The sequence below is a fragment of the Triticum aestivum genome, chromosome 1A (genome assembly GCF_018294505.1).
Source record: "Triticum aestivum cultivar Chinese Spring chromosome 1A, IWGSC CS RefSeq v2.1, whole genome shotgun sequence".
Classification (NCBI taxonomy): Eukaryota; Viridiplantae; Streptophyta; class Magnoliopsida; order Poales; family Poaceae; genus Triticum; species Triticum aestivum.
In genome coordinates this window covers 377,247,516-377,262,190 of record NC_057794.1, presented here as the reverse complement: position 1 = coordinate 377,262,190, position 14,675 = coordinate 377,247,516, and the positions used below count along the sequence as shown (strand labels likewise).

The following is a 14,675-nucleotide window of genomic DNA, read 5'->3' as shown; positions in this document are numbered from 1 at the left end:
CAAGGAGTGGTCCAGCGGGACATGGAGGTCACCGAGAACCATAAGAGCAGCGGCAAGATGGCGCGGCGGCGGCCTCTACTTGCCGGCGTCAGAGGAGAGGCTGCAGGGGTGCCGGAGTTGGCGCGGTCGGAGGGGCTTGCCTCTGAACTGCAGCAGCGGGGTTGCTGACGATGGCTTGCAAAGGAGGCTGGCGCCATGGAGCTCAGGGTCACGGGGAAGGAGCCGTGCAGAGAGGCGATGCTCGGCGGCCGGGCCGGCGTCAAGGAGAAGGTTCGGTGCGGGGGCGGACCGGATAACGGGCAGGAGAGCAGCGCGCGTGGGGAGGAGATGAGATCAAGATCCCTCTCCTGTGCATGGTGCACGAGGAGGATGGAAGGGAGAGGGGATCTGGCACGGGAGGAGGGCTCGCGGCACGGGGGACAGTAAGGGCGAGGAGAGAGGTGGTGCTGTCTGGAGGAGGACGAGCGAGAGAAACTCCTCTCGCTGGCGTTGCGTCTGTGTGGCCGAGGGAGACGAGGGAGAGGGAAATCAAGAGGAGAGCGAGGGATCGAGCGGGCTAGGGTTAGAATTAGAGATGGCCTTGGCTGGGCCTTAGGCTTAGAGGCCGGCTGGATCCAGGTGGGCCGCGGGGAAGGAAATGGGCCTAGAGAGGGATTAGGAGGGGGGTCGGCTGGACCTGCAGATGGGCCGGCCAGTTGCTGCTTCGGATAGAAAAAACCAAACTTTTGCTATTTCCCATTTACAGAGAAGTATACAGGAGGAAAAAGGAAGGAAAGAAAAGGCTAGGGGTTTTAGAAAATGCTGAAACTACTCCTACTGAGCCTAGGAATTATACTTAGCCCAAGAAAAGAAGTTTCACACGAAAAAGAAGAGTTTAAAACAAACTCATTGAAATTTAATACAAAAGATTTGAACTAGGACGAGGTTTTAGGAGTATCCAGAAATGTTCAGATTTTTGGAGGAACCTCGGAATATGATGAAAGAATAAATAGCAAAGTTAGAGGCCAAGAGTTGTGATAACAAAAGCATTGAGATTTATTTTGCAAGTGTGTTCCGGTGAATTCCAACAAATGGAATATTTAATATAGCTCCCTACTATTGGGAGGGTATGTTATAAAGAGAAGTCACCAGGTGAACTCCCTCGGTTTAAATGGATCAAAGGTCCATGCCATTTATTTAGTTGAGTTAAGAAAAGAAATGACATGATGGCATAATGACATGGTGCAATGCACATGATGCAATGATGAATGCAAAGAACCAAACAAATCACATAACGAAACCCAGAAACCCTGGAAGGCATCTGAAGCTCCGGTCTTGGGGCGTTACAACACTCCACCACTACGAGAGGATCTCGTCCTGAGATCTAGAATGGCACCTGAGGGAAAACGGGAGAGAAATAGAAGAGGTAAAACTAAGTTGCTTCTTTGACAAACGAGTGAAACCAAAGAACCTTGGGAGGTTAAACCATTTTGAGAAAAGAATATAACGGAGATGATCGACGTAGAAAACACTCCACTAGAAAGAGTAACAAGGAACATTACGAGAACCTTGTAGGTTGAATGACATAAAAAGGGTTGCAATGGACAAGAAGTACATACGAGCACTCCGGTTGAAACGAGATGTACAAAGAACGATAAGGATCAATTATGACAACACTCCGGTTGGAAATGGAAGGCATATAATCTGAACTTGACAAAACAAGATGATGGGTCGAAGATAGCAACATCACAATGCCTCCAGAACAAATGTAGGAATGGAATCAAAAGAACGGAGGAGAAAACAACATCTTCTACCTCAAATGAGCTTGAAAAAGCCTCTTTAGGAGAAGGGTCGAACGGAGTTGTTGGAAACCAACAACGAAAAGAGTAAGCTTGTAGTGGGCTTATGAAGAACATCTCAAAACTATGAGGTGAAATTCTGCCACTGATGGAAACGATAAATTGGATTGATATGAACAAGGAGACGAGAAGATTATTCACTGGGAAGATAAATGAAGAACTTGGATCATTTATAAGCACCATAATTGCAACAAACCTTAGGGAAGGCTTTAGGTGAAATATAACCCAAGATAACTCCAACGAAGAGGTTGATGGATTTAAAATACCCCACTCTTAACAAACTATGAATCATGAAACATGAACTCAAATTATCAAGAATGACATAATACTGTCGGATTTCGGGTTCCGGCAGACCCTTGAGGTTGGAACACTGGGGTGCGCGCGGAGATTTTGCCTCCTACCTACCTGCACCCCTCCGCCACGCAAAGATCTAAGCTATGGAAAGAACAACACGAGAGACACAGGGTTTATACTGGTTCGGGCCACCATTGTGGTGTAATACCCTACTCCAGTGTGTGGTGTGGTGGATTGCCTCTTGGGCTGATGATGATGAACAATACAAGGAAGAACAGCCTCGCGAGGGTCTGCTCTTGTCTGGGGCAATGAACCACTGGGAGGAGTTCAGTCATCCTTCTCTCTCTCTCTCTCTCTCTGATTTTGATCCTCTCTCGTTCTGTGGGTGGCTGGTCCTATTTATAGTGGCCCTGGTCCTCTTCCCAAATATCGAGCGGGAAGGGAGCCAACAATGGCAGGCTAATTTGAAGGGGGACAGCTAGTACTAGCTATCCTGACAAAAGTAGTCTTCCCCTGCACAAAGCTCTGGTGGTGACGCCGTCCTGGGCTCCACAATGACCTCCGTCTTGCAGTCCTCCTGGTCTTGGTCTTGTTGCACCGAAATGGCAACCTTTGCCTGATGCCTCGGTTCTCCGCAGCTGCGCTTGCTCCCTTTGCACCAAAGAGGAAAGGAGGACACTGCGCGGGCTGGCACCCGCCTGGCGCCTTTGGTCGTCATGGCTTGCGTCATGGGCACCTCGCGAGGTACCCCGCCTTGATCTCTCCGCCTCCTCGCGAGCCAGCCTGATGAGGCCGTGCCTGAGGAAGCTCCGCATCGTCCGCCCCGCGAGGCTTGGCCCCTCGTGAGGGTCTTGGGTCTGTGTTGGTGAAGATCGGTCGTGCTGGGCCCCCCTTTGAGCCACGCCGCAGGCCGCAGGCAGGCAAGTCTGGGGTCCCCCGTTCCCGGAACACCAACAGTAGCCCCCAGGCCCAAGGCGCGCCCGGACTTGGCCGTGCAGGGAGGCGGAAGGGCAAGAGCAAAGTGCCGCGGGACCTAACAGCCTGCGGCCTCGGGCGCCGCGTGGCGGTTGATTGGACGCGGGCGTCTCCACTTCCCCATGGAGCCTCGGCCACTGCACGGATTGGGCAAGTCCCTGCATGCAAAGCGGGTCGTGATTACCTGCGATCGTGGAGGTCGGCGGTTGGCCTTCACCGGCTATAAGTACGGAACGGCGTGCGCCCTTCCAGTCCATCCCACCTTGCTTCTCCTTCTTCCCAGTCCTTGCTCCGTCTTGCTGCGATGGCTCCGATCCGTCAGTTCTCGACGGCAGAGAAGGGGAAGGCTCCCTGAGAGGAACCTGACCCGCTCCCGCCGAAGAAACGGCTCGTCCTCCGTGGCCCGGACGAGGGGGCCCATCAGGTGGTGCCGAGGCCTTGGTGCGTGCAGGCACCACCGGGGTTCCCGCTTCCCTTGTATGCCCACATCGAGGGCCCTGAAGGAGCTGATGCTGATCGCCACGGGCGGCGCCGCCGTTGGCGCCGGCGGGTCACGAAAGTGTGGGTCGTCCCCCCTGGGGTCCACACCGAGGGCTCCTCCCAAGAGCTCATGCTCCATGTCGCCATGCCTCCTTGGTCTTGGATTCGCCTTCCTTCCTTCTTCGCCTCCATCGTCCCACAGGGAGAGCCCCTGGAGCTTTGGCTGCAGCACGCCGGCTGCAGCACCCTCGCGACCGAGGCAGAGGTCGCGGTCGTTGCCCCGAGCGAGGTCTTCATGACTCGAGGCTGGAGCGAAATCGCTCGGGTTTGCAGGACAAGAGGCGCCTTCGCGATCCATTTGGAGTACGACGGTGCTTCGGTGATGTTCTTCAAGGTCTTCGATGCGAACGGGCGCCGGCTGGAGTGCTACCCCGGGAGAGGTGGCCGGGACCCTGCTGCGGCGAGGACTGGGCCCGCCGACCGCTCCCTTGGCAGCTCCTCAGGCGGTGGAGGCGTCGGAGGTTCCAGCGACTCCGGCGAGCTCTTCACGACTCCGGAGACGAGCGACGACAGCTACGAGCCCCCGAGCCGGCGCCGCTCCTGGAGCAGGGCGGGCTCGTCAGGCCGCCGCCGACTCTGATCTGGATGGGGTTGGCGCCGGTGCTTGACGGCCCACTGTTGATGATGGCGTCTTTTGCAGGGGCGCGCGTAGTTAGTGTCCCTTTAGGATCTGTTCCCTGCGAGGAATCAAAGACGCGTCCCGTGGGGGCTTGTAAGGTGCCTGTGATCCTGTTTTGTTAATACAACCCTTGTCGTAGAACTGTGCGAGTTGCTCATTCCGTCTTAGCTCTGTCCTCCCTTTTGAACCTCACGAGGGCTTGGTGCTCTGCACTGACAGGTCCCAGTCCCAAGGCGGCTTCAGCCGTCGCTGGTATGCCAGGTCGCGATGCCGTGGTCAAGGCCAGGAGGTGAGCGACCCGGAGTCCAGTAAGAGCCCCTGAGTCGCGATGCTCAGGAGGTCCCCTTTTGTGCTCAAGCAGCCATCGTTCGGTGAGAAAGGAGAGCGGCGTCGTTAACACGGGATTGCATTAGGTGCGGGGGTGGTGCCACGGTAGCTGGTGCTTCCAGGTGGTGACTTATCTCGAGAATCAGGTGTCTCTCTCAGGTGTGTCGCCGGTCCGTGCATCGGCAGGCGCGAGGTTGCTCGGCGAGGTCCTCGCGTGTCCCTCCCCTCTCGCCTTTGCTCCCCTTTCTGCTCTACGTCCTCGGGTCCCGGCCCTCGAGCGAGTCTCAGCCGTCGCTGGTATGCCAGGTCGCGATGCCGTGGACAAGGCTAGAGGGTGAGGGCTGGAGAGCCAGTAGGAGCCCTGAGTCGCGATGCTCAGGCACCCCCCCTTTAATGTGCAAGCGGTTCGCGCGGATGAGAGCGAAGGAGACACCGCAAGGTCCTCGCCTGGCGCAGCTCCTTCAGGAGATCCTGTAGACCCATCATAGAAAAAACGAGGGGTTGCCGTGACAATTGACAGTCAACCGTTGGTTGCTTCCGAGGGGTACGAGGCACTGAAGGCTTGATGAGGTGGTGCCATGCGGGGCTGCCGCGGCCAGAGCTCAGCCATTCAGGTTTGTCGGTGTTGCAGGGATGGACCCATGCGCAAGCGTCGTGCCGTTTGAGAGCAGTTCCGTCAGTTGGCGTCAGTTGAGCGGGCAGCTAGGTCAAACACATTAGCCGCGAAGGAGTGGATTCATTCAAATAGATGCTGGGAAGGTGGACATCACTGGGTCTGGCCCGAGCGACTTGGGGATCATGCAGCCCGAGGGGCGCCCCCAACAAGGTAAGCTAACAATATGAAATAAAAGGGATACATGCCGCAGGGACGGACCCACGTGGCCTGGGAATAATGCAGCCCTGGGAGGGCGCTCCCAGCTGGAAGTGAAACTTGAAAGATGTCACCTGATGACGTTGAGGACGAAGGGGTGTTGGTGTAGCAGACTCGGTGGGCTGCGAAGCCGATCCTCATGAGCCCCCAGGCCCAGGGGCCTCGGGAGGCTCCGGAGGCGCTGGTAGCTCCCTGCGGACCATCTCCATCTCCGCCAGGGCTGCGGAACGCCTGGCCTCTTGTGCCTCCATGATGCCCCTCATGAGGCGCTGGTACGTGACAGCCGCGTTCAGCAAGCCGTAAGGCATGCGAACGTAACTGTGGGGTGGACCTCCGCAGCGCCCCACTCGCGAGGGCCAGAGGCACTCCAGAGAGGCGACTCGGTTGAGTCCTGGTATGTCGATGCAGACGCGCAGCCCACCATCCTCGCCTGGATGGGGAGCCACTGCTGGTAGACAGCGGCCGCCTTTCATGACTCTTGACTCCTGTAGCTCCCGAATGGCCTTGCTGATGAGCTCCTAAGGGTCTGGCTCTCCTTGCCTTGCTCCTTCTTGAGGGAAACGTGCTTCGAAACACGCCTCCATGTGGTGCCCAAGCGCCTCCCTCGTGACCCTAGCCAGGTCGGTGGCCCTCCAAGGGAGAGCCCCCTAGCCCTGCCTGAGGAGGGCGCCGGGCGCGCTTTCCTATGCGACGGAAGGAGGTTTCCCCCGGGCAGGCACGGGCCCAGAGCGGCCTGCCTCCTGAGGGGCCGGGCCGGACAACGTCTTCTTCTTCTTGGGGGCAGTCTCGGGAAGCCTCCTGCTTCCGCGATCCGGGTCTTCCAGTGACGCGGCCTGAAAGGCTCGTTCCAGGGAACACACCGCGTCCTTCTCTTCACAGGGCACCGTGATGACTCCGCCACTTCCTGGCATCTTGAGGATGTTGTAGCCGTGGTGAGTTACGGCCATGAACTTGGCCAGCGCTGGGTACCCAAGGATGGCGTTGTACGGCAGGCGAATGTGAGCGATGTCGAAGTCGATGAGCTCGGTGCGGTAGTTGTCACGTGCCCCGAAGGTGACAGGGAGGCGGACCTGCCCAATCGGGACCGTGGAGCCGTCAGTGATTCCGGAGAAGGGCTTGGTTGGCTGAAGCTGGCTGTAGGGCACTTGGAGATTGTTGAATGTTTCCACGGGCAGGACGTTGAGCCCTGCCCCGCCATCGATGAGGGTCCAGGTGACCATCACGTTGCTGATGATTGGGGAACAAAGCATCGGCAGGACTCCGGCTGTAGCCGCACACTTGAGCTGATCTGCTGAGCTAAACGTGATGGCGCATGCCGACCACCTGAGAGGGCGCGTGGCTTCAAGCCTGGGGAGGACTGCATTCACTTCGCGGGCGAACTGCTTGAAGATGCGTTGAGAGGCTGGGGCCTGAGCCCTGCCCAGGATGCAGGCGATTGCGTGCGGCTCCTGGAAGCCCCCAGCCCCCTCGTCTTGGTGGTGGTCCTCGTTTCTCCTTGGCTGCGGCGGCAGCGGGGGGAGGCCTGCATTGCCTTGCGGGCGATCCTCGTGAGGCTGATCCCTCCAGTCTCTCTTGCGAGGCGGGTCTTGCCAGCGATCCTCGCGAGGTTGGTCGCGCCACCCTTGGCGCGGGCCATGGTCTTCTCAGCGTCCTGTGTTCCTTCCTCCCCCTCGCCCGTAGCCCCGGTCACTGCGGTCAGGGCGACGGCCGATCCTTCCTTCTCGCACGGCTCGGAGCTCTTGACATTCGTTGGTGTTGTGGGTGTGGAGGTCGTGGTACACACAGTACCGGCTGCCCTTGGAAGGTTCTCTCTCATTTAGGTACTCAACAATATTAAATATTGGTTAACATGGCAAGATGTGAAGCATAACAAAACTATACCATTTAAGCAATTTAAATGGGGCCGGATATAACAAACAACGCATCCGGTAAACCCCATATGCATTTAGCAAATTAATGCAAACAACAATTTAAAGCATTTTTAATGTTGTTATCATGATGCGGATGACATGTGCTAGTTTTATGCAAGTTTTAAGAAAATGTTGACATGAGCATATTATGAAGCATTTGTCATCGTGGCGGAAACAAAAGGGGTGCCACGGCAACATTTTGGTTCTGACAACTCATTGAGACGTCGGTGCAAAAGAAAGTGTGACGGGAGCGAGCAAAAGAAAGGTGGGAAGCTCCCGGATACCGGGTGTCCCATGTGTTGGTGGCATGGAAACCGAGGGTCGTGCATAGAACAAACGGGCATGCTGCTAACACGGGGTTCATCTTGTATCACACAACATTCGTCCATGGTGGTCGTCTCGACGTTATACCTTCAAAGCGTGCAAACGGGCCGGTTCTCGTTCGGTGCCAAGTAGAGGAAGTAAACGTTCTCGGGACGTGGTGAAAGTAGGGGGTACACGACGACGGTAGAGGTACTCGCGACGGTAGTGGTACACATTTTCGTAGAAGGACTTGACGAATCCGAGTCACTTGGGGTCGACGGTAGTCGTTCACGTTTTGAGGAGGAAGTAGAGGTTCTCGCGATCTCGGGGACGGTATTTGTTCACGGCGGTAGTGGAACTTGACGGATCCGATGCCTCCGGACGTAGTGGTACATGTTCGGTTTTCTTCAGAGAGGTACATGGCGTTCTTCGGTCATAGGTACTTGACGTTTTGCTACCCGGGTCTTCGGCGACGGTGTTGTACACAAGACGTTGGGGTACTTGTCGGTCCGGTCTTGATGGAGTAGATGTACACGTCTGGGCTTGTCGCATCACCGGGTGTAGTCGTACACGTACGGAGCGGAACTTGGCGTCCTGGTTCGGTGGTGAAGCTAGTACTTGTCGATTCAGGGGACGTCGGTAGAGATACTGGACGCGACACTGTGTACTCGTACACTTGTCGGAGAGGATTTTTCCACGAAGCCCAAAACGAAACAGCCACCATCGGAGGCAACAGAGGCGGAGGCACACGAGGGTAGCGAGGCGGTGGTCCAGGTGACATGCGCTCAGGCAATGGTACCAAGCGGCAACGGGGCAAGGAGTGGTCCAGCAGGACATGGAGGTCACCGAGAACCATAAGAGCAGCAGCAAGATGGCGCGGCGGCGACCTCTACTCGCCGGCGTCGGAGGAGAGGCTGCAGGGGCGCCGGAGTTGGCGCGGTCGGAGGGGCTTGCCTCTGAACTGCAGCAGCGGGGCTGCTGACGATGGCTTGCAAAGGAGGCCGGTGCCATGGAGCTCGGGGTCACGGGGAAGGAGCCGTGCAGAGAGGCGATGCTCGGCGGCCGGGCCGGCGTCAAGGAGAAGGTTCGGTGCGGGGGCGGACCAGACAACAGGCAGGAAAGCAGCGCGCGTGGGGAGGAGATGAGATCGAGATCCCTCTCTTATGCACGGCGTGCGAGGAGGATGGAAGGGAGAGGGATCTAGCACGGGAGGAGGGCTCGCGGTGCGGGGGAGAGGAAGGGTGAGGAGAGAGGCGACGTTGTCTGGAGGAGGACGAGCGAGAGAAACTCCTCTCGCTGGCGTTGCGTCTGTGTGGCGGAGGGAGACGAGGGAGAGGGAAATCTAGAGGAGAGCGAGGGATCGAGCGGGCTAGGGTTAGGATTAGAGATGGCCTTGGTTGGGCCTTGGGCTTAGAGGCCGGCTGGATCCAGGTGGGCTGCGGGGAAGGAAATGGGCCTAGAGAGGGATTAGGAGGGGGGTCGGCTGGACCTGCAGATGGGCCGGCCAGTTGCTGCTTTGGATAAAAAAAACAACCTTTTGCTATTTCCCATTTACAGAGAAGTAGACAGGAGGAAAAAGGAAGGAAAAAAAGGCTAGGGGTTTTAGAAAATGCTGAAACTACTCCTACTGAGCCTAAGAATTATACTTAGCCCAAGAAAAGAAGTTTCACGCGAAAAAGAAGAGTTTAAAACAAACTCATTGAAATTTAATACAAAAGATTTGAACTAGGACGAGGTTTTAGGAGTATCCAGAAATGTTCGGATTTTTGGAGGAACCTCGGAATATGATGAAAGAATAAATAGCAAAGTTAGAGGCCAAGAGTTGTGATAACAAAAGCATTGAGATTTATTTTGCAAGTGTGTTCCAGTGAATTCCAACAAATGGAATATTTAATATAGCTCCCTACTGTCGGGAGGGTATGTTATAAAGATAAGTCACCAGGTGAATTCCCTCGGTTTAAATGGATCAAAGGTCCATGCCATTTATTTAGTTGAGTTAAGAAAAGAAATGACATGATGGCATGATCACATGGTGCAATGCACATGATGCAATGATGAATGCAAAGAACCAAACAAATCACACGACGAAACCCAGAAACCCTGGAAGGCATCTGAAGCTCTGGTCTTGGGGCGTTACACATAGTCCAGCGTTGGAGCTCGGATACAGTTCAGCGTTGGAGCTCGGCTGTAACAATACTCTTCGGATACATTCCGACATTGGAGCTCGGAAGCGGTCTGGCGTTGGTGCTCGGCTGCAAAAGACACCTCGAATGCAGTCCGAGGTTGGAGCTCGGACGCAAGAGGACGCCGCCGCATGGAAACAACTTCAAACCCGAGGTGTGGAGTAAAAATGATAAGCCATTGTTAAAGGCCGAAGACTTAAAGGGGCTCCTCGGATACCCGACGTGTAAACTCTTCAGATTCACTTTGGCGATCCTCAAGATTAAAGATGAGAAGATTTCTTGAACCAGTTTTCAAGACCAACGACCGAAGATGAACAATAGTTCGGAAGAATCGAGGAGCACCCCAACTTGAAGGCCGGTTCAGGGGGCTACTGACGGTGTCTTGGACTTGTGTGTACCCACCATGTCGTCCCCCGACCAGCTAGATCGGGCCGAGGATCCCCGTGGCGGCTCATTCATGGGCCAGTTCGGACATTGCCTGCCGCATACAAGGAAGACTCCACGAGACTTGGCGCCCAACACAAGGACTCTCCTAAAACCCTAGGCCTACGGTGCACATATAAACCGATGCCAGGCTAGTCAATAGACAATCTTATATTCATTAGATCAATCTCATAGTAGATACATGTACTCTGTACTACACCCCATATGAATACAATCAAAAGCAGGACGTAGGGTTTTACCTCCATCAAGAGGGCCCGAACCTGGGTAAAATCCCGTGTCCATGTTACCATCGCTCCAAGACGCCTAGCTTAGGACCCCTACTACGAGATACGTCGGATATTGAACCGACAACAACCATCCCTTTACATTCTATATTTTTGCAAGCTTGTCTATGTTTTTTAGTATTGTGTTGTTTCAGTTAGTGGTTCAACTAGTGTATGTTATGTTGTTAGGAAGAGGGAGTTTTTGAAATTCTCACTAACATTCATGGAGGAATTCCAGTAGTTTTACGTGTCGGTTCACTCTAAATCTATTGTATTACACTGTAATTCAACTTCAATTATACTGTAGAACTCACTGTAATTCATCTGTCATTTGCACTATAATACTACTATTCTTACACTCTAAATCTAATGTGAAGTGTCACTGGGAATTGGATTAGTTATACTGTATATTATATCATATTTACAGTGTAATTGTACTATATATTACACTGTAAGACTCACCGCATTTCTACTGTATAATTCTACTAGAAATTACACGACAAATCACATGCTCAATCTACTGCAATTATACTGTAATTCTACTGTATCTTTTACACTGTAATTCTTTTGTAAGTTACACTGTAAATCTACTATAGATTACAACATAAATCTGCTAAAATTACAGTGTATACTACACTATTTACACTGTAGTTCTATTGTATTTTTTACACTAAGTTGACAGTGTAATTCAAACTGTAAAACTATAAATTTTGTGCTGTAGTATAACTGCAGAAATTTACACTCTAAATTACACTGTAAATCGACTCTGTTTTGACTGTAAATCTATTGTAAATTATACTGTCAATTTACTATATTTCTATTGTAAATTACACTATACATCTACTATAATTTACATAGTATTGTGAGTCCACTCTAATTTCCAGTGCAATTCTAGAAAGTAATTGTACTGTTCAATGCAGTAATTTCAAGCAAGTAACAGTGCTAGTGAACATCATTTCCTAGTCTTTTTTACAATGTAATTTCTGTTATGTAGTTGTGTAATTTTTTTTTCAGATTTTCACTGTAAGTACCAATTTCTTCCTTTTGCGATATAGTAACATAGATTGTCCTGATTCATAATTCATGGAAACTTATGTTGTTGTATCCTTTAGTATTAATTTTGTGGCTTTTCATGGTTGCTTTTCGCTGTATTCCCAGTTGATTGCAGTATAATTCCTTTTTTGATTTATAGTGTAATTCCTTTTGTATTTACAGTGTAATTCCTTTTGGACTTACAGTGTAATTGCCTTGGAATTTCAGCAATTTACTCTGTTGTTCGAGTGGTTTTTTTAGTGTAACTAAGTGTATCTTTAGTGTAATTTTCTAGTGGATAGGTATACAGCGAAATCCGTAGTTGTTTTTCACTGGGTTGATTTGCCTTGAAGATATCAAATAAGAAAAATCCGGAATATCTTTGTAATTCTTAGTTGGATGCAGTGTAAATCCTTTTGGTTTTGCGGTGTAATTCCTTTTTTGGGACTTACATTGTAATTTCTTTTTGGATTTACAGTGTATTTGTGAGTGGATTTCCAGTGTAATTGCCTTGGATTTACAGTGTATTTGCGAGTGGATTTACACTATAATTGGTAGTTGCTTTACAGTGTTTTTTGCAAGTGGATTTTTTAGTGTAATTGAATTGGATTCTTGCAATGTTTTTCCTATTTATAGCCCATGCGCTTTCCCTTTTTGTATCCTAGTTTTCGCATGCTTGAGTGTATAGATTCAGTAGATTCTCCCTCGTTTCTCAGTGGAAATCCTTTTAGTTAGATTCTCCCCCATTTAGTAGATTTGGGATAAATAGTGGATGTGCATTGTAAGCATTGAAATCTTCTTAGATGGGTAGTGGGTTCTATAGTGGTTATGTATTGAAAATAAAAGAGATGTAGACTGTAAATGCTATCAACGCATATCTTCTTTATATTTTTGTTATGTATATATTTAGGTTATAGTGTAAATCCATTTCATCTCAGACTTTTTGCCTTTTATTTGTGTTTGTATATATTTAGGTTATAGTTTAAAATATGGGTAAACTCATGAAGGCTTTTGGTAAGGACACTTCTGCTGCTTGTGTTGAAGATTCTGATGATTCAGATGGGGATCCCTTTGTCCCCAATGATTTTGCTGAGGATGATCCTTTTCAAGCTTCAAAGGTTGTATTTCTAATTTGATTTTTTATTTGATTTTTTTGTTTTATTGTCGTTTGGTAGCTTATTTGTTCCGTTTTTAGTTCATTCATTGTTTCATCTGTTAATTGCAGGAAGGTCAAATGGATGATCCTGATTTAGAGAAAGCTTTGTATGAGTTCTACATGTCTCATGTAAGTGTGATGTTATAGTTAATGCTTTATGTACTAGTTTCATTTTTTTATCAGTTAATGCGCGTTTGTAGTAAATGGATAATCCCACTTTTATGTTTTTGCAGAAAGTGAATAGCTTAAAACAGAGGATTACAAATGTTGGAGCTCACAATGTGGTATTTTAATATTTGTTGTTTGTATTTCCTTTTTTGCATGCAACCTCTCTATGATAGATATAGAAATAAGTTGTAGATAACTCCTTTTGTAATCTTCCTCATATCTATTTTTTGTGGAATGGTTATTGATGTACAAGAACCTAGTTCCATCTAGTTCTAGTTCTTGTTGCTAGATGTCCTTTTCTTTTGTTTACTTTAGTGTAATTTATCACAATTCTTCTTTTGTTTGTGTTTCTTCTTGTGTTGTAGAAGCGCAAGAGGTCTTCTGATTTTTCTATAGCAAATACATTCACTAGATACTCTGGCAGGTTGTTCTCCACTTTATCCAATTTAGGCTCTCGGGTTCAGCTATCGAGTATGATAGGAGTAGAAGGTAAGGGTTTTTGGAACCTAAGATTTCAAGGAAACTGACTCTCTTTAATATTTGCATGCATGAAGGCGAGCATTACTAGCAGCAGCAGCATTCCAGCCATCACCTTGGGCGAGATCCGTGTTGCCCAGTGTGCGGACGGGCTAGCGGCAATGCTGGCCATCGGCACGGAGAACCCGTCCCACTGCCTGCCACAGGGCAACTACCCCGATTACTACTTCTGCGTCACCAACAGTGACCAACTCACTGACCTCAAGCAAACCTTCACCAAGCTATGCGGGATGACGGGCATCAGCATGCGTTTCTTCCAGCACATCGACGAACTACACGCCACGCACCCGGACTTGTCCCTCGACGCCACCCTGGAAGTCATGGCTACCGCCCCAGAGCTCGCCGCGTCAGCTGTGGTGAACACCATCGCCGAGTGGGGCTGTACGGCGGGCTACATCACCCATCTCGTCGTCAGCACCAACGCGGGATCGCATGCCCTGGACACCGACGTACGCTTGGTCTCCCTTGGCCTCTGCCACGACGTCCTGCGCAACTGATGATAGTTTACAGTGTAGTTATTTCTTGATTTTGCTATGTACTGCCTAGTGGAATTCCACTGTATGCTAATTGGTTTTACATAGTAAATTTTAGCGATTTGACATAGTAATTGACACAGTAGTTTACACTGTAATTTCAGTACATTCTTACTGGATTTTACTGTATTTGTAATCGAGTTTTTTCAATGCATTTTTGTCATTTTAGCGATTTCTGCAGTGTTAATCTTAGTGGCATTTGCAGTGTAAATTTACTGGATTTTAATCTGCATTTTCTTAGTGGCATTTTTGTGGCATTGCAGAGCATTTTCTTAGTGGTATTGTTAGTGTATTATTCATTTGTAATTGCTTACTGTAGATGATATCTGTGTGTGCATTAGAAGTTTCGGGTGTGGACTCATTTGAAGTTCTGTGTTAGTGCTTCAAAAGTTTCAGGCATGGATCCATTTTGAAGCACTGGGTGTTAACCTGTTTAAAAGCGAATTTGGGGTAAAGGGACTTGGTGGACAGGGTACATGGGGATAGGCCAAGACAGTTGTCCTCCTTCGGTTGGCTGAAAATATGATTGAAAACGAAATCGTTTTCAGCCGTATGTGAATTAGACAGTCCTAACTTTATTATCTTGCAAATTACTCATAGTTTTATTCTCGCTAAGTACCTATAGTTTTATTCTTGCAAACTTATCCTATCAACTACAAAATAATTTCACACTTATTCTAGG

The 14,675-nt window shown here is 50.2% G+C and overlaps 1 pseudogene; it reads left to right on the top strand.

Moving 5' to 3' along the window:
- Positions 1–14,219, top strand: part of LOC123185670 (uncharacterized) — a 32,942-nt pseudogene extending 18,723 nt beyond the window's left edge.
- The last annotated feature ends 456 nt before the right edge of the window (positions 14,220–14,675 follow it).